Source organism: Elaeis guineensis, chromosome 8, assembly GCF_000442705.2.
Source record: "Elaeis guineensis isolate ETL-2024a chromosome 8, EG11, whole genome shotgun sequence".
Taxonomy (NCBI): Eukaryota; Viridiplantae; Streptophyta; class Magnoliopsida; order Arecales; family Arecaceae; genus Elaeis; species Elaeis guineensis.
In genome coordinates this window covers 116923777-116949389 of record NC_026000.2, presented here as the reverse complement: position 1 = coordinate 116949389, position 25613 = coordinate 116923777, and the positions used below count along the sequence as shown (strand labels likewise).

General features: G+C 36.3%; 1 non-coding gene across 1 annotated transcript; it reads right to left on the bottom strand.

Moving 5' to 3' along the window:
• Nucleotides 1-24578: 24578 nt before the first annotated feature.
• Nucleotides 24579-24685, bottom strand: LOC140851317 (small nucleolar RNA R71). Its single transcript, XR_012134068.1, has one exon. It is a non-coding gene; the product is annotated as a small nucleolar RNA R71 (small nucleolar RNA).
• Nucleotides 24686-25613: the final 928 nt, after the last annotated feature.

The following is a 25613-nucleotide window of genomic DNA, read 5'->3' as shown; positions in this document are numbered from 1 at the left end:
AATGCCATTTTGGGTCAACCTAGACTAAATGTTGTCTGAGCAATAGTTTCAACCTACTATCTCCTTATGCAATTCCCAATAAGGCACTGAGTTAGTGAAGTTTAAGGAGTTCAACAACTAGCTTAGCAATATTTTATGGTCACGATTAAAGGAAAGAAGCTCTTGGAGTCTCTTCCCATTGAAGGGCTTGATCTCTGAGATGAAAAGGAGCAAGGCAAGCTAGTAAAGTAGTTGATCTACATCCCACTCAAGGAGGATGACCCAAATAGGACCATTCAGGTCACTTCATTGCTGACGATCGACTATCATGATTGGTTGGTGGAGTTTCTTCGAGCCAACTCAAATATCTTTGCATGGATGGCCTCGAACATGTCAGGTATACCTTCTGACATTATTGTCTATAGGTCAAATGTTAATCCAGAACACCGACCTGTGTGGCAAAAGAAACATAATTTTAACTAAGAGAGGTAGTTGGCAATTGACAAGGATTCAGAGTGGTTGACTAATGTGGTCATGGTCAGAAAAGCTAATGATAAATAATGAATCTACATCGATTACAATGACCTCAATAAAGCTTGCTTAAAGGATAGGTATTCCCATACCAAGGATCAACCAACTTATAGACGCCACCTTGAGTCACAAGTTGCTGAGCTTTATGAATGTACTCTTGGGTTATAATCAAATTCAGGTGGCATCCGAGGATAAAGAGAAGATAGCTTTCATCATCGAAAAAGGTCTGTGTTGCTATAAAGTTATATTTTGGATTAAAGAATGTAGGTGCGACTAATCAATGTCATGTCAACAAAGTATTCAAAGACCAAATCAGTTGCAACATGAAAGTGCATGTCGACAACATGCTAGTAAAGATCATGGAGGTTGACCACCATATTGCTGACCTTGAAGAGGCATACGGCACGCCAAGGCAATGTCAAATGAAACTTAATCCAAGCAAGTGTGCCTAGGGCATCACCTTGAAAAAATTTTTGGGATTTATTATGATGAATAGGGGAATCGAGGTAAACCCAGACAAGATCTGAGCAATTCTAGACATGTGGCATCTGAGCTCGAGAAAGGAGTTGCAATGCCTTTCCAGTCAAGTGGCAACCCTTAGTTGATTTGTCTTTAGATTAGCTAAGTTGCCATCCCTTCCTCAAAGTCTAGTGGTAACTGAATGATTTCCAATGGATGGAAGAATGTCGAGTAGCATTTGAAGAACTCAAAAAGTACCTCAGGGCACCTCCTATTTTGTCAAAATCAAACATAAGTGAGTTTTTATATATGTGTTTAGCTGTCTCACTTGATGTTGTCAATTCGATACTCATCCGACAAGAAGATAAGATCCAAAGGTCTATCTACTATGCAAGAAAATTCTATGTAGTGCTAAGATAAAATATTTTAGGGTGGAGAAAATAGTCTTTGCCCTCATCACATCAAGCGACTGTTTAGACCATATTTTTGAGCCCATACTATAATCATCTAGATCAACCAGCCATTTGGAGACACTTCTGTAAAGGCCAAATGCTTTGGGAAGAATGGTGAAATGAGAAATCAAGCTCAACAAGCTTGACATCAACTATTATCCTCAACCCTTGATGAAAGATGAAATCATGATGGATTTTCTTATCGAGTGTACCATTCTCGAGAAAAAATCCACCCCAAAACAACCCGAGGAGGAGAATGCTAAGCTCAATTGGATATTGTATGTAGATGGAGCTTCTATTAGATGTATATCCTGAAAGTCAATATGACAGACATATTATAATAATTCTAAGATATATTTTTATACTTAAATAATTGGTTTATCAATAAAGAGGATAAATTTTATGCATTCTTGTGTTATGTATCTGAGAATCATCCAAGGAATTAATAACTTAAAGATATATATTCTAAAAATTTGAAATTTGAGACATGTACAATTAATTTTAAATTGCTTTCGATCGTTGAATTATCATGGAGACGATGATTGATCCGGTTAGATCGACGCACAGATCACTTTGTTGCCCAGCTATGCAACCCAAAAGGAGGGGGTGAATTAGGTTTTTAAAATTTTAAAGTTAATTTAAAACTACAAGGATTAAATAACAATGAGTAGGATATATGTAGAGAGTAATTTAAGCAAGGTGTAAAAATTAGATGTAAGAATATAAGAAAATAAGAAAATTTAGAAAGAGGGCAAGTAAGCACTACACAAACAAACAAGATTTATAGTGGTTCGGTGCCAATCTTGCACCTACATCCACTCCCAAGCTCCTACTTGAGAATTCAAATCTACTAAACCATATTCAACAAGAATACAACGTCGGTACCTCTGACTCTAGCTATCTCAAGTTAAAATATTTATTTTTGGGTATAAATTAATGCAATACAATCCGATTCAAGATTCGGACTAATCTTTCCAAGTTTTAGAACTCTTTCAAAACTAAAGATCAAGATAAAACAGAGTATGTGAGTTAATCACACAAAAATACAAATTTAGCTCTTTTAATGAGCAAATAAAACTTTAAATATACTTTACACAATAAGAAGAAGCTTTTCTGATTTTTCTCAAGATGGTTGAAGACTTGAATGAGCTCTAGAGGGATTGGTAAACTTGAATTGAATACTTCTTTTTCTTGAAGAGATCTTTTTGCTTAGGGCTGAAATGAATGCTTTAGTCTCTTTAATATTTTTTTTTTTCCTCCTTTAAGTGCCTTTATAGCTTCAATAAATAGTAGAGAAAAATTTAGACTGAAATAGAACAGTTGGAGATCATTAAAAGAGTATTAAATATTGTCAAAAAGAATTGAAAACCAACCGTTATGGAAGTTTCCATCACAGGGGGTCGGCTCATGGGGTCGACCTCTGCACAGGGGTCGACTCATGGGTCAACCTTTATGGCATAGAATAGAAAATCACTGTTCTGTATCTTTGGCCTATACAGCAATAGAGGTCAACTCATAGGGTCGAACCTTTTGGGTGTGCCAGCCAAAAATAGCATGCCGTTCAGCCCTTTTGACAGGAGTCGATTCATAGGATCGATCTAATTCTTTAAACTCAAATTTCTCTTAACATATCCATCCAAAAAGTATGAAATTATCTCCAATAGATCACAAATCTTCTGTTCTTACTCTTGAGACTTTCGAATCAGAACTTGATAAAATTATAATTTTGCTCCTGAAATACAATAAATCTTTTTTCAAGTCAAAATCATTAGTAACCCCCTCAAATGTATTGCAATCATCAAAATCAATTCATGGAGTAACAATCTTTCCCTTTTTGATGATGACAAAATACTTGAGCAAAAGCAAAATATAACATATATAAAGCATTAATCAAGAATTTTAAATTTATGAAGATGCATCATTTAAACATTATAGCAATTATTTGAATAAAATGTATCATGAGTAGTTTGAAGATTAGTGTTAAGATAGCTTATAAGATTATTTTTTTGATAAATTTATTTTGATAATTTTGCTTATTGCTCAATTTTAGATAAGTTTGCTTATTGCTTGATTTTAGACAATTTTGCTTATTGCTCGATTTTGTTAGACAATTTTGCTTATTGCTCGATTTTAGACAATTTTGCTTATTGCTCGATTTTGTTCATCTACTCTCCCTTTTTGACAATATCAATTATGATTATTACTCCCACTTTTTAAGAAAAAAAATTGAAAGAGACCCCCCTCACTATAGCAATCATAAAGGATATTTTAATTTGCTCATATAGAAGATATTGCCATTCATAATATTTCATAACACATATATGAGATATTTTTCATATCATATTAAGATATTTCAATTAATGCCATTCATAAAAATTAATCCAAAGATATTCATAGGAGTTAAAAGCATATATATGTATATATCCAAAATATGACATAAGTGTCATAATATATATGAGTCAAGTCAAAGTACATAGGCCATACAAAAATCATAGATAAAAATACAACTATCCATGAGTCAATCAGCCAACAATTACAAAGGTCATAAGCTAGAACCTAGACATAAAAGACTAACTATGTTAGATCTAATAGATATCATGGCTAGAGGGATTAGAATATGAGGAGTCAGAGATATGATGAGGAGTCTCAAGATCAAGGCCACGGGTATGTCCTCGACCACATCTGCCACGGCCACGGGTAGAAATACAGCACGAGCAGAAGGGCGAGAAGATTCTGGAGCCTGGGAAGCTATGGACTATGCTAGGAGAGAAAGTCTGATGGTGCCCAATTATTCCAAAGCTCTCATCATAGACTGCATCAAGGTACCAATTTGAGTAGAGACAGTCTCACTGGAGTCACTGAACTGTCTCCTCAAGAAGTCAAATCTACCCTTCAAAACTCCTCGAAGTCTAGCCGCCTCTGCAGATAGGTTGGAGACCTCTGTGATGTCCTCATGTGGCTGGAGATGGGCTAAAGCTAATACCTACCTCTGCAAATCTAAAACTCTGCCGTCAGTCTCAGAACACATTCCTCAAGCTCCTCAAGTTGTACAGACTGAACTGTAAGCATCTGAAAGACAGTAGAGATATGAGGAATCAAAGTCTAGTCTGAGTCAATCTGAGATATCGACCTCTGAGCAAAGACTGAGGTGGCAAACTACTGAGATAAACTGAAAGCAACACACTGGGACATCAACTCAATCTGATCATCTGCAAGTCTGAACTCTGAAGGATGTACCCTGCTCCCTGACTGTGGAACTGAAGCATGCCTCCTCACTGACTCTGAGGGACCAGCCTTGTGATCAGATACGAACTGAATATTAAGAGATGCTCTGTGATCATGAGGAGGTGAAGACGATCCCTCCTCCTCTGCTCTCTCCTCAACACCCTTCGACCACCGCCATCAGTCTTTGAGAAACCCATGCGGTGCAGTGGTGGCAGTTGATGGTGTCAGAGTGTGATAATTTGGTGACTACCTCTCCCTCAAAACAGACTTCGAACCTCCTAAAGATCAGGATAAGTTCCATACCATAAGGCAAGTGAGCCTTAGACCTGTTCAGGGTCTCCCTCATGGCCTCAAACATTAAAGCAAGAAGGTTCAAGGGGGTCTGGGTGATCACATGATACATGATGCAAATATCTCTACCAGATAAGAGGTCATGCCTGTCACTTCTAAGGACAAAAAGTTTGGTAACTATATGATGCAAAAGCCTCATTTCAACTAAAAAAAAATTTGCTTCTAATTTATTCAAGTTTCTAGTAAATGCTCTTCCTAAAATAGCACTTAATCTTTCTTCTTTGATTGGGAGTTCCATATGAGTATAGCCTTCACAAGGCAAGTGTAAGATTTGTCTCAAGTGTAATGGATTAAGAACTATGTTAACCCTTTTCACCAAGAATTTTACTATTCCATTGTAATAACTCAAATTTAAGTAATATTCTCTGATCAAATCAATATAAGTATTTTTTTTAATAAACAGTAAAACTTTCATCCTTGATTTTTAATCTTTGATCTAATAGAGAACCCTTCCTTTTCAAAAAATTTGAAATCTATATTCTTCTTAGATTTCACTTTTTGATTAGAGAGAGGTACCTTGCTTGGACTGAGTGGAGACTATGAAGAAGCTGGAGCAAGACCTGAAACTGGAGTTGGAGCAGAAGAGGGCTCGACAGCCATTCTTTTTCTGCGCACATCTTCCTCTAACCCTCAAACAGATTTTTTCTCTACGGTAGCTTTGATTTGGGAGCCATTTTGGATAGAAGAGACTTGCAAATAGCTTAGGAGAGTTGATGAGTGGTAGAATGGAAGGAATTTTTAGAGAAAAGCAAGAATTTTGGAGAGACAGATCGTTGGTTTGGAGAAAAAGGTTTGAAGCTAGGGTAAGCTCGAACTACCCAAATGAAGAAGAAAGAGAAGAAAGATTTAAATCCTAAAGGGGTGATTTTAAAGGAAAAAATCTGGTGAGAAGAGGGATTTTGAGATGAGAGTGGAGAGGGAGGTGATCTTGTTTGGTGAAACGAAAAAAATGAATGGCAAAGGGGTCGGCTCTTTGCAATCGATGAAATCCTAATAAAATAGAGCTCGATTGGTTTTTTTTTTTTTAATTACAAGTTTACCCTAGGGTCGATCCTAGGGGTCGACTCATGGTAAGAAAAATAAAAAAATGATGGATAAATTTCAAAAAAGCTTGAAACTTGAAAGAAGAGTGTCTATTTGAGAGATTGATTATTTGAAGGATAGTTTTGAGCTTTTAAGAAAGGAGAGATGTGAAATTAGCTCAAAAATTAAATTGGTTCAATAAAGTTTTGGCAAATTGAACTTGAAATTAGAAGGATACTCAAGCTGAAGGATCAAGGATTCCTAATTCTCTCCTAATTTCACAAAATCTATCTTCACTTAAGGCCTTGGTAAAGATATCAGCTAATTATTTTTTCGTACAAATATAATCAATAATTATATCTTCATTTTGGACATGTTCTCTCATGAAATAATGTCTAATTTCAATATATTTTGATCTAGAATGCTGAATTAGATTGTTAGTTATATTAATAGCACTAGTGTTATCATATCTTATAGGAGTTTCATTGAGTTTGATGCCAAAGTCCTCAAGTTATTGCTTAATCCACAGGATTTGAGCATAACAACTTTTGACTGTAATATATTCGACCTCGATCGTAGACAGTGCTACCAAATTTTGCTTCTTGCTAAATCAAGAGATTAAGTTAACTCCAAAAAATTGGCAAGTTCCACTAGTACTTTTTCTATCTAATTTGCATCCAGTAAAATCGGCATCTGAATATTCTATTAAGTCAATTGATGAGTCCTTAGAATATCATAATCCTAGAGTTTGTGTACCTTTTAAATATTTAAAAAAAATTTTAACTGCATTTAAGTGTGATTCTTTTGGATTTGATTGAAAGCATGCACATAAACAAACACTAAACATAATATCTGATCTACTAGCAGTTAAATACAATAAAGAACCAATCATTTCTCTATAAAGTTTTGAGTCTATATTTTTACCTCCTTCATCATTGTTAAGCTTACATGATGGGCTCATGGGTGTATCAAGTACTTTGGAGCTCTCCATTCCAAATCTTTTGAGTAGTTCTCTTGTGTACTTGCTTTGGATGATGGAGATCCCTTCTTTTGTTTGTTTGATTTGGAGTCCGAGAAAGAATGTAAATTCTTCCATTATGTTCATCTCGAACTTTCCCTGCATGAGCTTAACAAAATCTTGACAAAGAGTTTCATTAGTAGACCCAAAAATAATGTCATCAACGTATATTTGTATAACTAAGATATCATCATGATTTCTTTTAATGAAAAGAGTTGTATCTACATTTTCTCTTGAAAAATTATTGTTAAGCAAGAATTTACTTAATCTTTCATACCAAGTCCTAGGTGCTTGCTTTAGACCATATAGAGCTTTGTTTAATTTAAAAACATGATTAGAAAAAGCATGATTTTCAAAATCGGGGGGTTGTTCTACAAAAACTTCTTCAGCAATATAACCATTTAGAAAAGTACTTTTGACATCCATTTGGAATAATTTAAAATTTATAAAGCATGCATATGCAAGTAAAAGTCTAATTGCTTCTAATCTCGTAACAGGTGCAAAGGTCTCATCAAAATCAATTTTTTCTTCTTGATTAAAATCCTTTGCAACCAATCTTATTTTATTCCTAATTACATTTCCATGTTCATCTAATTTATTCTTATATACCCATTTTGTTTCAATTACTGGATAATTTTTAGGTCTTGATACTAAAGTCCATATATTATTTCTTTCAAATTGGTTAAGTTCTTCTTGCATAGCATTTATCCAATTATAATCTTTTTCAGCTTCATCTATGATTTTAGGTTCAAAATGAGAAATAAATGCAAAATGATTGTATACATCTCTAAGTGAAGAATGAGTTCTTACTCCATGTGTAGGATCACCAATGATTAGTTTTTTAGGATGATTATGATCATACCTCCATTCTTTGGGTAGATCATTTGTATCTTGAAGTTATTCTTGTTGTTCTTCACCTTCATCATCTTGTTTGTTTTCATATTCTTCTTCATTTTGAATTGTTGAGTCTTTTGGGGTAAGCTCCTCCATCCTTTTTATAAAAGGATCTGCATCATCAATACCTTCATTCTTCCTTAAGGGAAGATCATTAGTCTCATCAAAAATAACGTGTATTAACTCCTCTACTACTAAAGTTCTTTTATTGAAAACTCTAAAAGCTTTGCTAGAAGAGGAATAACCAAGAAAAATAGCTTCATCGAATTTTGCATCAAATTTTTCTAATCTTTCTTTACTATTGTTCAAAACAAAACATCGACAACCAAAAATATGTAAATATGCAATATTTGGTTTTCTTCCTTTCCAAAGCTCATAAGGTGTTTTCCTTAGAATTGGTCTAATTAAAGCACGATTTAATATGCAACATGCCGTGTTAATTACTTCCACCCAAAAGTATCTTGAGAGATTGCTTTCACATAGTATGGTACGGGCTATTTCTTCAAGGATTCTATTTTTTCTTTCTACTACCCCATTTTGTTAGGATGTCCTAGGTACTGAAAAGTTATGGTCAATACCTTTTTCATCACAAAACTTTTCAAAATCTTGATTTTTAAATTTATTTTCATGATCACTTCGAATATGTTGAATTGAAAAAAAATTTTCATTAGTAACTTTTCGATAAAATTTTGAGAATACATGAAAAATTTCATCCTTATGTGCCAAAAAAAAATTCATATAAAATGAAAAAAATCATCAATAATTACAAAGCCATATCATTTTCCACCCAAACTAATAGTTCTAGTGGGTCCAAATAAATCCATGTGCAATAATTCTAATAGCCTAGAAGTTGAGACAATGTTTTTAGATTTGAATGATAGTTTTGTTTATTTACCTAGTTGACATGCATCACAAATTCTATTCTTTTCAAAATTTAATTTAGATAAATCGATAATCAATTCCTTTTTAATAAGTTTTAAAAGTGAATGCATACTAATATGTGCAAGCCTACGGTGCCAAAGCCAACTAGTCTCATTAATTTTGGCATTCAAGGCTACTAGGCATTGCAAGTTTATCTTGAAAAGATTATTCAAATCTATCATATAAACATTACCATGTCTATGCCCAACAAATTTAATGGCTTCTTCATTGGGACTAGTTACTATGCATAATGAAGATTCAAAAATAATTTTGTATCCTTTATCACAGAATTGACTAATGCTCAATAGATTATGTTTCAAACTATCTACTAATAAAATATTTTTAATATACTTGGAGGGAGTGATACCAATGTTACCTATACCGATAATCTTTCCTTTGCTATTGTCTCCAAAGGTGACCATTCCTCCATCTTTTGCATCAAGTGTGATGAATTGGGATTCATCATCGGTCACGTGTCTTAAGCACCCACTATCAAGATATCATTTTTAATTTGTTCCTTGGGATGCAAGACACACCTGCATGCAAAAATCAAGTTTTCACTTTAGGTACCCAAGCTTTCTTGGATCCTTTTTGGTTAGTCACAGAGATTCCTTTTGGTACCTATATTTTTTTTACATTAAAATTTTTAGATTTGTTAGAGAAATAAGTATAGGATTTGGATCTTACTTTACCACATTTAAAGCAAGTAATATTTGAAAACTTGTTGCTTGATGAGTTCGCATAGATGTTTTTCAAAAATTTTTATTTTTTTAAAGGGTTGTAGCCAAGACTAGCTTTATCATAAATGACCTTTTGATTATCAAGTATCATTTAAAGTTTAGTTAAACTAAGAGTGAACTTTTCTATCGTAGGTTTTAACTTAGCAATTTTATTTTTCAGGTTTAGATTTTCTTGTGTCAAGATCAATTTTTTATTTGAAATAATTTTATTTTTTTTAGTAAAGATTGATTCTTTGATTTTAATTCTTTATTCTTTACCCCTAACTTCTTTAGATCATCAACTAGATCATAAAATACCTCTTGAAGTTCTCTGAAAGTAAAGTCATCAGGAGTTTCAACGTTTACCTCATTTTCATGTGCTATAAGGCATAAGTTGGCTTGCTCATGTAAATCTTCTTCTTCAGAGCTTGACTTATCACTATCACTCCATGTAGCCATCATAATATTTTTTTTGTACTTTTTGGGGCCCTTCTTAAGTTCTGAACATTCGGACCTGAAGTGCTCCAATTTTTTACATTCATAACAAATAAAGGGTTGCTCCTTATCCTTCTCCTTGCTATGCTCACCTTTGGTAGGTGGCCTCTTCCTTATCCCTTATTTTCTTTTCTTCAAAAATTTTTTAAACTTTCTAGTGATGAGGGCCATTTCTTCATCTTACTCTTCATTTTCTATTTCTTCGGATTTCTCATTGAGTTGAGTAGTGGATTTAAGGGTGATTGTCCTCTTCTTCTTGACATCTTCTTCTTGATGTTATTTCTGTTAGATGTGTGCCCTAGATGCCAGATCGACTGACACGTTCCTGTACAGATCTAAAGGCAAATTTATAATTTTGACTATAAATGAATAAAAGAGTTATTCTTCTATCACATTGTGTACATTGTATCTGTGATACATCCTTTGAGTTAGTAAGAATGTAAATTTTTATTTTCAAGAGTTAAAAATTTAAGTTATGAATTTACATAACTAACTCATAAACAGCTCCTGACCATAGGATCATCATGAGGATGGTGATCGATCCGAAAGGTTGGTATACGATCGCTTCCTTAGGATAGATGTGTCTTGAGTCTACGGTGTAGAGATACCAGAGCGAGAGTACGGATATTCATTGAGAACGAGAGTACTAAGCATGACCACTTCGAGCAGTCATAAGGAAGTCTACCTTCTCATCAATGACTAGCTCGATGCTGTAATTGTGTGTCTAGTTCTTTCACCTGAGGTGCATCGACAGTTCATCTTGAGTGTGTTATAGTTTGACTACACCATAACTCAGTCTCCTAACCATTCGAAACTCTGAGGTGTATATTGACTGTAGCATATTTATTGTAGGAACTAGGTCGCACCAAGATGGGATCTATCAACCTCGGTAAATGAGAGGAGTAGTCCTATGATAATTGAAAGATCGAGTCCTTAAGCCCATGGCCATGGCAGAGTGAAATAATGAAAAAGAGTTTTTCATTAAGATTTCACATCAGACTCGGATCGATCGATTAACTCATATGACTGATGTTGGGTTTGACGAGTTCACCTTAACCCTAATTCAATCAGGACTCATGATAGAGGAACTCAATCACACAGGTAGCTGCATCGAGAGATTCATCTTCAGTTCTGATAGATTGCCACTACATACTGCTAGGTGTCATTGATAAATTTTGAGAGCAATTAGAATGATATTGATGATTGATCATTCTAATTGTCTGAATCAGAAGAGTTCTGGTCCATCGAAAGGAGTTTCGATGATGTCGATGATGAGATCATGACATATCTCATTACCATACAGAATTGAACCTAACTGGATCATACAAACAAGGATTAAGATCTGGATGTCATCAATTGGGCTAACCCAATTGATTTGGGTAAGATCCAATTAGGTTCAAGAAAATTATGCTAGTACACGATTGAGCCTAACTTTCTCCTCGTGTAATCTTTTCTGTCTCTACTGAGTCAAATGTGATTTAACTCATTCAGAGAATCTTAAGAAGGTTTTTCTCAGTCTAAATGAAGCTTGTCCAGCTCAGAAAAGGCTTGTCTTAATTCATGAGATGAATTTAAGACAACACCTGTTAATTCTTAGCACCTGTCAATTTCATTTTAGGACATCTGTCAAAAGTTGACATATGGGTCTTAAACTGAAGAGGGCTCATTGGAGGATTTTTGTGGCGTGTCCACAAGCCAAGCTATATCAAATTGGGTTCCATAATCAGATTATGGTGTGAGCCCAATTGAATTAAAGTGGGCGCCCCAAGTGGATAAGGATTGGAGAGTCTTGATCAATTTAAACTCTTGGGCACCACCTCTATTTGTGCTTATCCAATGTTGGTGCCATCTTTTAGAGATAAGGTGGGGTTCTTATCTGATATGATCAGATTACATCACTCTACCAATCAAAATTTTTCAAAAATTTATTAGAATTTTTTGATTGGTTGAATGATGTGGCACTGCGCAGCATACAGGGTCTATATAAACCCTACTGCGCCTAGGGTTTCGAGGCAGAAGTTATTTTATGCACAAAACCCAATAGCTGCCACCCCTCCCCTCTTCTCCATATCCTCCCTACTCTCCTTCCTCCCCTCTTCACATCCAAAGAGTTGGACGTCCATCTGGCAAAGATCCAAGGCATGGTGATGCCTGGAACAGAAGGTTGCTGCTCCAACTTTAGGAAGACTTTTGAAGATCTTTCTAATCAGATTTAGATTTAATTTTTAGAGAATAAATTTATGAGAAAAAGATATTCTAGATCCTACCTGAGTGGATACCGATAGAGGCTAGGCACTTACATGGCTACATCAGAACCTTGGGCTGTGTAGAGATCATCTACAGGGTAATCAGATTACCATTGAGGTATTACTTATTTTTTTCATCCCTTTTAGATTTATTTTAGATTTAATATCAGATATGAAGATTAGATCTAAAATATATGTAGAATATTTTTTTTTTTTAAATTATTCCATCTCAGATTTGATGAAATCTAGAATATCCTATAGAGGAAAAGCGGTTTTCCTCCTTCAACTGGTATCAGAGACAGGTTGTTGGCTCTATTTCAGATCTAATTTAGATCTAATTTTAATTTTTATTTATCTAATATTAAAGATTTTAGATATCATATCAGATGTGATAGGATCTAAAATTAAAATATTTAAAATTAAATCTAAGAAGATCTAACATGCATAAGATGCATGACTAGACTAGGATTAGTTGAATCCATGAATAGTCTTAAGTCTTATATTTTAATGAGATTAAAATATGAATTAAATATAATTTATTTTCTATTTTTTTAATGTTATAAGTGTTATAATCAGATCAAAAAATAAAAAATAAAATTTTAGTTTTTTCATAAAATTGATCTGCTGCATGTTTAGACTAGTTGTAGAATTGTTCTAGTAACTTGTCTAAAATAATTTTTATTTTGAATAGTTTAATTTAAATTCTATTTTTTAAAGATTACATGTGATGTATCAGATCTAAAAATATATTAATTAGATCAATTCTTGATACATGAGATGTATGCAAAGCATGTATTAGTTAGATCTTAAATTGTATATGAGATATGTAAATTTAAATCTAACTAGTTTTGTAGTTAAATTTATATTTCTGATTAAGGTGTTCTTTATGGCTGTCCGATCATAAGAACAAAGTAAAGTTTTAAGATCCTCTCTTCCCATTCAATGGGATGTTCATATGACGTGTAGGGGTGCCGCGCATTCATCCTTAATCAGAAATCAAAACTTACTTTTTTGCAAAATCTTAAATCCTGAAACCCTAGGATTTATTTTACGTACTTTATTTATGAACCCAAATTTAATTAATGAATTAAGCTTATGAAATTAAGTTAGATCTAAAATTGAGAATTTTAGATCTAAGGCATTTTCATAAAATTGGGTTCGGGCTTGGGTAGCTCAATTAGGTCTAGCGGTTGATCAAACTGAATCAAAAACTAATTAGGAGGGATCATGAAAGCTAATAATTGACCAGCCTAATAGGATTAAGTCTGGATCAAGGTTGAATCACATTTAGATGTGACTCAATCAAGTTAAAACCTAATTTGGCTTAGTGGTTAGAGCCTGGATTGTAGGCTAACCCAATTAGTTCTGGTTCGATAATTTGGTATCTAAGGTAAGTTAGGCAGATGCGACCGACTGATTTTTAATTGAGAGCTACTCGACTCGAATGCATTCTTATCGAGTTAATGGCATATCCCTCCCACCGGTCTCACTTGGCCATATGTGTCGACTCAGTTCTGATTAGAGGTGGCTAACAATTCGAGCTGACCCATGCCACTAGGTTAGTCATAATTGTTATGACTATGTTAAGTCAAGTTTAATGAGACCTAAATCAAATCTTCCTAAGAAAATATTAAGTCTAGGTCTTCCACCATTGTGGATGTATGGGCCCTTCCTGGGGTTGATTGTTCTCGACTGGTTACAGTGGCTCAGTTACACCGGAAAGATGCAACCATGTCCATTAGGCATTGGATGCTATGAATTAGAGGATGGGTTGGGCTCAATATTCCAGATACGGTGAGGGACCCAATCAGGAATCTAGTTCGTGCAAATGGTGGGTCTGACTTAACTAAGGATTGGAGCAATATCCCGGACATGGTGAGCTTCATGAATTAGAGACCAAGTTTTGGGTGCACCATGATTAGAAAATTATTGGACAAGAGTTGTCCACTCATCGGTTGACCCATCACCAATAACTGTTAGGTGAGGTGGTGAGCCAGTTGGTGAGACCACACCACCCACTAAAAATCACTGATCACGGAGATTTTCACATCTCTACCAAGAGAGTGTAGGGATATGAGAAAATAGTGGGAGCCTAATTTATTTTAAAAATGAAACTCCTAAACAAATTGGTTAAGTCTGATTACAAAATCTAACTAAAAACTTTCGACTCTCTATAGGAAACATGTCTACCTCCAAACCCCTGACCAAAATACTAGACATCCACAAATTGACTAGACCCAATTTCAAAGACTGGTTGAGGAACTACAGAATTATTTTGGATTTTGAAAAATTAACTCATGTCTTGGACCAGGACCCACCTGCCATGCTAGCACGTCCGACTGCTGAACAGAGAGCGTCTCTGAAAAAGTGGACGGATGATGATAACAAAGCAAGGTACTACATGTTGGGTGCAATGTCTAATGACTTGTAGTGCCAACATGAGAACATTTTGACTACCCACCAAATGTTGGCTCACCTGCAAGAGTTGTTTGGTGAACAGAGTCGCACGGCCAAGTATTAAGTCTGTCAAAGACTTTTTAAGGCCAAGATGCGTGATGGACAGTCAGTCCAAGATCATTGTTTGACAATTATCAATGATCTTGAGGAGCTTGAGAAGCTCGATATCATATTAAACAAGGATTTTCAGATTGATGTGATCCTTCAGTCCTTGTCCGATACATATGGTCAGTTCATCATGAACTTTTATATGCATAAGATGCAGTGTACCTTGGTCGAGTTAATGAACATGCTGGTTACGGCTGAGCTTTCTATGAAGGATTCAAAAGGCTCAGTTCTTACTATGGAGTGGACTTCTTTCAAGAAAAAGTCTTTTGAAAAGAAAAAGAAGTCTGCGAAGAAGCAGAAGGTGGATGGCAAGAAGAAGAAGACAAAATCGAAAAAGAAGGCTGCTAATAAGGAAAAATATTTTCACTGTCAATCAGATGGCCATTAAAAGCGAAACTATCCTCAGTACCTGGCCACCCTGAAGAACAAGAAGGATGGTCCTTCTGGAGGTATGCTCATTTTAGAGTCTAATCTTACAGTTTCTTCTACATCCAGTTGGGTGCTTGACTCTGGTTCTAGTACTCATTTATGCACTTCTATGCAGGATCTTGAGGAGAGCAGGAGGCTGAGGGATGGGGAGATGATCCTACACATCGAGAATGGAGCAAGAGTTGCTGCTGTGACCGTGGGAACCTACCCTCTGCGATTACCGTTAGGATTAGATTTATTTCTTAGAGATTGTTATTATGTGCCTGCAGCAAGCAGGAATTTGATTTCTGTTTCATGTTTAGCACAAGAAGGCTATGTGATTAGCTTTCATAAGGACTATTGTAATATTTTTTATGAAAATAATAAAGTTGCAGATGATTTTCTTATTAACGATCTCTATCAGCTACATATTGATGTATCTGTATTTAATATTGAGCAAAATGTGAATGCCATAGGAATTAAAAGGCCTAGAGATAGTCTAAATGATAAGTATCTATGGCACCTAAGGCTAGGTCATATAGCGGAAGACAAGGTTAACAAATTGGAGAAATCCGAGCTATTGAGTCCGTTGACTTCCGAGTCATATCCAGTTTGTGAATCATGCCTTCAAGGCAAAATGATCAAGCTTCCTTTTGTGGGACATGGGGAAAGAGCCACAGACCTACTTGCCCTAGTACATACGGATGTGTGCGGCCTATTTGATGTGCCGGCTAGAGGCAACTACATCTACTTCATTACCTTTATCGATGATATGTCTAGATACGGGTATGTGTTTCTAATGAAACACAAGTCTGAAGTTTTTGAAAGGTTCAAAGAATTCAGACATGAGGTAGAAAAATAAACAGGAAAGCCCATTAAGATTCTTTGATCAGATCGAGGAGGTGAATACCTTAGTCGGGAGTTCCTAGACTATCTTAAGGACAATGGCATAGTCTCTTAATGGACTCCACCTGGAACGTCTCAACTCAACGAGATTTCAGAATGGAGAAACTAGACCCTATTAGATATGGTCCGTTCCATGATGAGCTTCACGGACCTCTCCAAATTTTTTTGGGGATATTATCTCATGACAGCAATTTATGTATTGAATAGGGTTCTCTCTAAAATCGTTCCTACCACACCATATGAGATATGACATGGTAAGAAGCCAAGTCTAAATCATCTCAGAATTTGGGGTTGTCCGGCTCATGTCAAGAGACAGCAGATGGACAAGTTAGAGTTCAGGTCTTTTAGAGCTCGGTTCATAGGATATCCTAAAGAGTTATTAGGATACTATTTCTATATTCTGGAAGACCACAATGTGATTATGAGTCGAAATGCTATTTTTCTTGAAAAATAGTTTACTCAAGATGGTGGCATCGAAAGAATAATTAAGCTCAAGGAGAATGTCTCCCAAGAGCAATGAGCTAAAGAACCTGAGGAACCTAATCAATCAGAACCAGTCTTAACACAACCTCTTCCACCTCGTAGATCGACTAGGATTTCCCATCCTCCTGAAAGGTACTTAGGTACCATATAAGAGGATGTAGAGAAAATGTTCCTCACGGAAAATGGGGCTCATGGTGATGACCCCAAGACCTATGATGAGGCGATATCAGATATCGACTCTGAGAAATGGTTAGAGGCAATAAGATCAGAAATTGACTCGATGCACTCAAACCAAGTCTGGACCTTGGTAGATCCACCTGAAGGTACTGTATCTATTGGGTGTAAATAGATCTTCAAGAGAAAGATAGGTGCAGATGGGAATGTAGAGACATTCAAGGCTAGGCTCGTAGCGAAAGGTTATAGTCAGCGCGAAGGCATTGATTATCAGGATACCTTCTCACCCGTAGCCATGCTAAAATCCATCCACACATTACTTGCTGTTGCAGCCTATTTCGATTATGAAATATGGCAGATGGACATGAAAATGGTATTCTTAAATGGACATCTTGAGGAAGATATCTATATGGAACAGTCGCTTGGTTTCACATCCAGTGATGATGATCACAAGATCTGCAAGCTACAAAGGTCCATTTATGGACTTAAGCAAGCATCTCAGAGTTGGAATACTCGTTTCAATGATGTGATCAAAATATTTGGTTTCATCAAGAACGAGGAAGAACCATATGTGTTCAAAAAGGTCAGTGGGAGCACAGTTGTCATCCTCATATTGTACATAGATGACATCCTCCTAATTGGAAATGATATTCTCATGTTGACCTCAGTCAAAGTATGGTTGTCTAAGGAGTTCTCTATGAAAGATCTAAGAGAGGCATCCTTTATACTGGATATTAAGGTCTATAGAGATAGACCAAATAGGATGCTGGGACTTTCACAGAAGATGTACATAGAGGAGGTGCTAAAGAAGTTTAGCATGGAAAACTCCAAAAGAGATTTATTGTCTTTTAGACATGGCATTCATCTCTCCAAGAAGAGTGCCCTAGCACACCTGAGGAGATTGAACGCATGAGCAAGATCTCTTATGCTTCGGCAATAGGGAGCCTCATGTATGCCATACTATGTACACGACCTGATATAGCCCACGTTGTGAGTGTCACAAGCAGATATCAATCGAATCTAGACGAAGAGCATTGGACTTCCGTGAAATGTATCCTTAAGTACTTGAGAAGGACTAAGGATATATTTCTAGTCTTTGGGAATGGAGAACTCCAGATTCAGGGATATACAGACTCAGACTTTATATCTGATATAGATGATCGAAAGTCGACATCTGGGAATCGCTCATTTGCAATGGTAGTGCAGTCAGCTAGAAGAGTTCCAAGCAAACAGTGATTGCTAATTCTATCATGGAGGCAGAGTATATTGCTGCATCGAAAGCTGCGAAGGAGGCATTCTGGTACAAAAAGTTTGTCGCAGAGCTTGGAGTGATGTCATCGGATGTCATACCTCTTTACTGTGACAATAATGATGCCATAGCCCTAGCTAAAGAGCCAAGGTCTCACCAGAAGTCCAAGCACATCGAGCGGTGATTCCATTTGATCTGTGATTACCTCGAAAAAGATTATGTCGAGGTCAAGAGAGTCGACTCCATAGACAATGTGGCAGACCCGCTGACTAAGCCATTGGACTAGCAAAAGATCGAAGCCCACTTTGAGAAGATGGGACTTAGATATGTAGCCAATTGGCATTAGGTCAAGTGGGAGTTTGTTAGATGTATGCCTTAGATGTCAGATCAGCTGACACATTTCTATACAGATCTAAGGACAAATTTATAATTTTGACTATAAATGAATAAAAGGATTATTCTTCTATCACATTGTGTACATTGTGTTTGTGATACATCCTTTGAGTTAGTAGGAATGTAAATTCATATTTTCAAGAGTTGAAAATTTAAGGCATGAATTTACATAACTAACTCATAAGCAGCTCCTGACCATAGGATCATCACGAGGATGGTGATCGATCTGGAAGGTTGGTGTACGATCGCTTTCTTAGGGTAGATGTATCTTGAGTCTATGGTGTAGAGACACCAGAGCAAGAGTACAGGTATTCGTTGAGAATGAGAGTACTGAGTGTGATCACTTCGAGCAGTCATAAGGAAGTCAACCTTCTCGTCAATGACTAGCTCGATGCTGCAGTTGTGTGTCTAGTTCTTTGACCTGAGGTGCATCGATAGTTCACCTTGAGTGTGTTATAGTTTGACTACACTATAACTCAATCTCCTAGCCATTTAGAATCCTGAGGTGTATGTTAGCTGTAGCATATTCATTATAGGAACTTGATCGCACCAAGATGGGATCTATCAACCTCGATAGATGAGAGGAGTAGTTCTATGATAATTAAAAGATCGAGTCCTTAAGCCCATGGCCATGACAGAGTAAAATAATGAAAAAGAGTTTTCCATTAAGGTTTCACATCAGACTCGGATCGATCGATTAACTCATATGATTGATGTTGGGTTTGACGAGTTCACCTTAACCCTAATTTAGTCGGGACTCATGATAGAGGAACTCAATCACACAGGTAGCTGCACCGAGAGGTTCATCTTCAGTTCTGATGGGTTGCCACTATATACTGCTAGGTGTCACTGATAGATTTTGAAAGCAATTAGAATGATATTGATGATTGATCATTCTAATTATCTGAATCAGAAGAGTTCTAGTCCATCGAAAAGAGTTTCGATGATGTCGATGATGAGATCATGATATGTCTCATTACCATACAGAATTGAACCTAATTGGATCACACAAATAAGGGTTAGCATCTGGATGTCATCAATTGGGCTAACCCAATTGATTTGGATAATATCCAATTATGTTCAAGGAAATCGTGCTAGCACACGATTGAGCCTAACTTTATCCTCGTGTAATATTTTCTGTCTCTACTGAGCCAAATATGATTTGACTCATCCAGAGAATCTTAGAAAAATTTTTCTCAGTCTAAATGAAGCTTGTCCAGCTTAGAAAAAGCTTATCTTAATTCATGAGATGAATTTAAGATAACACCTGCTAATTCCTAGCACCTACCAATTTCATTTTAGGACATCTGTCAAAAGTTGACATATGGGTCTTAAACTGAAGAGGGCTCATTGAAGGATTTTTGTGGAGTGTACACAAGCCAAGCCACATCAAATTGGGTGCCATAATCAGATATGGTGTGAGCCCAATTGGATTAAAGTGGGTGCCCCAAGTGGATAAGGATTGGAGAGTCTTGATCAATCTAAACTCTTGGGCGCCACCTCTATTTGTGCTTATCCAATGTTGGTGCCATCTTTTGGAGATAAGGTGGGGTTCTTATCTGATATGATCAAATGACATCACTCCACCAATCAAAATTTTTTTAGAATTTATTGAAATTTTTTGATTGGTTGAATGATGTGGCACTGCGCAGCATACAGGGTCTATATAAACCCTGCTGCGCCTAGGGTTTTGAGGCAGAAGTTATTTTATGCACAAAACCCAATAGCTATCATCCCCTCCCCTCTTCTTCACATCCTCCCTGCTCTCCTTCCTCCCCTCTTTATGTCCAAAGAGTTGCACGTCCATCTGGCAAAGATCCAAGGCGTGGTGATGCCTGGAACAGAAGGCTGCACGACTTCTTCGACAGGCTGCTGTTCCAACTTTAGGAAGATTTTTGAAGATCTTTCTAATCAGATTTAGATCTAATTTTTGGAGCATAGATTTATGAGGAGAAGATGTTCTAGATCCTACCTGAGTAGATATCGGTAGAGACCAGGCACTTGCGTGGCTACATTAGAACCTCAGGCTGTGCAGAGATCATCTACAGGGTAATCAGATTACCCTTGAGGTATTACTTGTTTCCTCATCCCTTTTAGATTTATTTTAGATTTAATATCAGATATGAAGATTAGATCTAGAGACTTAGATCTGAAATATATATAGGATAAATTTTTTTAAAATTATTCCATCCCAAATTTGATGAAATCTGAAAGATCCTATAGAGGACAAGCAGTTTTCCTCTTTCAACTATTTCTTGCTTAGCTCGTGTGTCATTAGCAATCCTAGAAGCTCTTTCAAAGATAAAATATTTAGATCTTTAGCTTCTTGAATTGCGATCACTTTGGCCTCCCACGTTCTTGGTAAAAACCTAAGAATTTTTCTTACAAAATTGCTATTAGAGTAAGACTTACCAAAACTTTTTAGACCATTAACAATATCCGTAAAATGAGTAAATATTTCAGTTATTGATTCATCATGCTCCATTTTAAAGAGTTCATATTTATGCACAAGTATGTTAATTTTTGATTCCTTAACTTGATTAGTGCCTTCATGTGTTACTTCTAATCTATCTTATATTTTCTTAGCTGACATGCATGTTGAAATACGATTAAACTCATTAGCATCTAAAGTACAATATAAAATATTCATGGCTTTAGTATTGAGTTGAGCCATTTTTTTATCAACCTCATCCCATTCTCTTTCGGATTTGGTTGATTCTACACCATCAATTATCTTAATGGGTGTGTGTGGTCCATTAACTATGATACTCCACACATCATAATCAAATGCCTGAATAAAAATTTTCATCTAAGCTTTCCAATAGGTGTAGTTTAACCCATTGAAAAGTGAAGGTTGGTTTGTGGACTGCCCCTCGGCTAGTTGATTTATGTCACAAATTGACATAAAAGGTATCAATTAATATCTAAATTATCTAACTTTATTAAGAAATTGATATTTGTTATTATATTTTACAGAAGAAGAGGTCATCAATAGAAAGAACAAGGAAAGAGGATTCCAACGGCATAAATTTTATGCAAAACGGAGTTAAATTGACCCAGAAATTGAAGAATGAAGAAAGAAGACTCAATTGGGTCAAACCCGAGTCAAATCAGATCAAAATTGGTCAAAAATCAACTGATTTGGTGATCTTGTTAGCCGCCTGGTCCACAGCAATAGGCGCCTGGACCATGGACCCATCGGCGCACCATAAACCAGCCAATCAGCGAGTCTCGGCTCACCGCAACGCATCGCGAGCCCGATCCACACGCGCGGTCTAGGGCTCATGAGGAGAGAGAAGATGGTCCGAAGGGCAACCTGGTAACTTCACATCACTCGATGGTCCGATCTTCTCTGATCAAGATCCAATGCTCCACATTTTTGCATCATCGGACGGCCACCATCGCAATCGGTCAAGATCCAACCGTAATCAAGGCAATTGCAAGAATCAATAAACACTAGGACAACACGGGATCCTTCTGCAGTGCGATCCAACGGATGAAATCTTCCAGCACCTTGATCGGACAGTTCGCGATGCATCCGACCTGATCCCATCTCTGCAGCACGATCCAACGGCAGCGCTTCACCCAGATCATGATCCGACGGCCCAGAATCGCTTCCGGCTTGATTTATTAGATGAATTGGGTCCTTTAGATGAAGATCGGACGGCTGAAACAATTTTTAGGGTTTCTTGATGGATTTAAGTGCTTTTTGAGCAAGATTTGAGCCCCTAAACCCCCTAACAGCCCTCTAAAATCTCTTAGTCCCACATCTAAAGTTTTGAAAACCTTATAACCCCCAAATGCCTATAAAAAGCCTCCAAAGGCCCTTGTTTTTTTTTAAGGAGGGAGTCTGGCCTTCCGATCAGGCTTGTAACCCTAGATAGTGGGGTTTTTAGCTTTCTTCTCAAGCCTCGAGCTTTGAGATTTTTGTAATAAATTTTTTTTATATAAAATCTTATTTTTATGCAATTTTATCTCTTTACATTATGCAATTTACTTTTCTTGCAATTAGGATAGTTTAATTTATGCAATTTAATTTTATGCAATTAGGTTGGTTTAAATTATACAGTTTAAATTTATGCAATTAGGATAGTTTAATTTATGAAATTAGGGTAGTTTATTTTTTTGCATTTAAATTTTGCAAGTAGATTTAGATCATGTCTAGCTAAGCATCCCTTCTAGGGTTTGCGATGAAGCTAGATCATGAGTAGGGGTTTTACATAGGGTTCTTTCTTTTTCTTAGGATTTCTTTTTCTTCCTCTTTTGCCAAGAATTTTTGATGAACTACAGTTGGGTCAGAGTCCCTTCATAGTTCATGCTTGATTCAGTGCATAGGAGGAGAACACTCTAAGGGATCCTAATTACTACTCCCCTGTAAAGAATCTTGATGGGTTATCGTTGGGCCTTAGTCCCTTCATAATCTATGCTTGGGAAAGACAAGAGGAGTAGTCGTTAGGATTAATAAGAAAAATTCTAGGTAGAATTTTCTAATCTAGATCTAGTGGATTCAAAAACCCTAGATCCTTAGTCTTATTGTCTTTAGAAAACAACTTTCGATTTTCGATTTTCGTTAAAGCTTGCTTGAGCATAGATTTGAAAATTATTTTTAAACCAAGTCTTTGTGGGATCGATCCGTACTCGCTGTTCGTGCTACTCTGCACACTGTGCGCTTGCAATTTTATTTACAAATTTTAAGATTTGCACATCAAGTTTTTGGCGCCGTTGCCGGAGATTTGGTGTTTTAAATTATTTTCAAATATTTGTTCTTCATGCTTTATAACTCTCTTTCTTTTTCCTTTAGGTTTCTAGATTTAGTTGGTGATGCTGGAAAACTCAGGTACACTTCTAATTTCTCTTTTATTATTTTTAGTTAATTACTTTTCCTTTTAGACCTAATCATTTGAATTTACTTAATCATAAAAAAAAAATAATAAAACAAAACAAAAGACATTTCATAATCGTGAAGTAAAATATCAAAATAAAAAAAAAATTCTAAATTAAAATCTTTTACATTTTTGGTCATCTTGTTTATTTGCATTTGTATTTTCATAATTAATCTAAGGGCATCAACCCATTAACAAGATAAAGTGAGGATTTCATTACCCTTCTTTAGCCCAAAAACCATCTCCATCATATTGCATTACCTAGACCTTTAATCTTAAAATCAATTAGACGTCAACCTTAAGGAATTCGAGCTCAATAGGACAAGGAACCCTAAGAGTTCTACCAAGTTTGAGTTGTTTGATTAGTTGGTGTCTAGGCAAGTCCCGGAGGGTGGTTTATTAAATTGGTTCAGTTGCTGGCCTGGCCAACTTGTTTGGTGTCTAGAAAGACAACGATGAGTGAACCTCCCACCTCTTATACTTGCCTGGCTAACTAGTTGATCAATCTCCACTTGAAAGGCTTGAAGGGTCATCTTGGAACAGTTAGGAGCTGTCTAGATTTAGGTTAACCCTAGGATAGATTGAGTTTAATTTATTGTTTCACTTGTTTGAAAAATAAAAAAAAATTTATTAAAATTTAAATTAATTTGGTTACTTTTCTTTAGATTTAGGATTCCTTAGGATCTTTTCTTTAGAACTTTTTCTCTTTTCTTTCTTTTTCTTATACATAAAAATTTTATAAAAAAAATTGTATAAACATCGAGAACCGTACACCTCGTGTGTGGAGAAGAATGTCGGGTCGTCTAGTTAGAATTGAGTCAATTCCTGTTGTTCCAATGGCTGAACCAATCCAACCCATGACCCTTAAGGATTTGTGTTATCCAGTTGGCTCCATCCAACCATCTTGTATCAGGTTGCCACAATCCACAGCTAATAATTTTGAAATCAAACCTCAAATCATAAATATGCTTCCAAAATTCACAGGATTAGAGGATGCTTATATATTTATTAGAGAATTTAAGGAGGTATGTGCAACCATGAAACTGCAATTAACAGAGGATGAGGTCAAACTTAGATTAATCAACTTTGCCCTTAAGGATAATGCTAAGAAGTGGCTTTATAGTCTGCCAAACCATTCTGTCACTACCTGGGAGAGCTTTGTGAGAATATTTTTGAAAAATATTTCCCCCATCATAAAACAGCTAGGATTAGGAATGAAATAAATCGATTTTACCAACTAGCTGGTGAATCATTTTGGAAGTACTTTGATCGTTTCAAGAATCTTTTGACCCAATGCCCACACCATGGAATAGAAACTTGGAGATTATGCCAGATCATCTATGAGGGGTTAGATTCAAACTCAAGAACCATGCTAGAGTCCATGTGCCAAGGCCAATTTATGGACAAAGAAACTACTGAAGCTTGGCAATTCTTAGAAGACCTAGCCGAGAAAAATTTACAGTGGGAAATAACTAGGAAACCTGATAAGCTACACCTTCAAGAGGAGGAATGCATCAAATTCAACCAACCTAGCATCAGAGGCCAAGATTACAACCTTAAACGTAGATTGGAAGCCTTAGAATTACAGAGACCAGCCAATGTAATCAATATCTGCACCCATGTGTAAAGGGTGCAATGCACCAGACCATGTCTTAGAAGAATGTTCCTACTCGAATGAGTGTGCACAGGTGAATGCCACCTATCAAGGACCATTAAACAATCCTTATGCACCCACATATAACCCAGGTTGGAGGAATCACCCAAATTTCTCATGGTCCCAGAATCCTAATGTAGGCAATCCAAATTTCAATCAGCAAAATCTAAGGTCAACCCAATGATGAACAACCCGCCAGGCTTCCATGATAATGACAAAAAAATTACCTCTTTAGAGAAAAGCCTAGAAGCCATGATGAAGACACATACCAGCTTTATGCAAACCACGGGTCAACTCATAAATATAACACCCAAGCTATAGCCGTCTGGAAATGCAAGTAAGTCAACTGGCTTCGACCATTAGTGAACGAGAACATGGTAGGTTACCTAGCCAACCTGAGCCAAATCCTAGGAACCAAAATGGTCCACGACCCCAACAAGGAAACCAAGTTAATGGTGTAAATGCCATTCATTACCTTAAGATCGAAAAAACAAATAGACAATAAGATAGTTGCACTTGATGATATAGAGGACTCATCTGCCGAGTCACCTTCTAAAACTACTACCTTTCAACCTCAAGCACCAG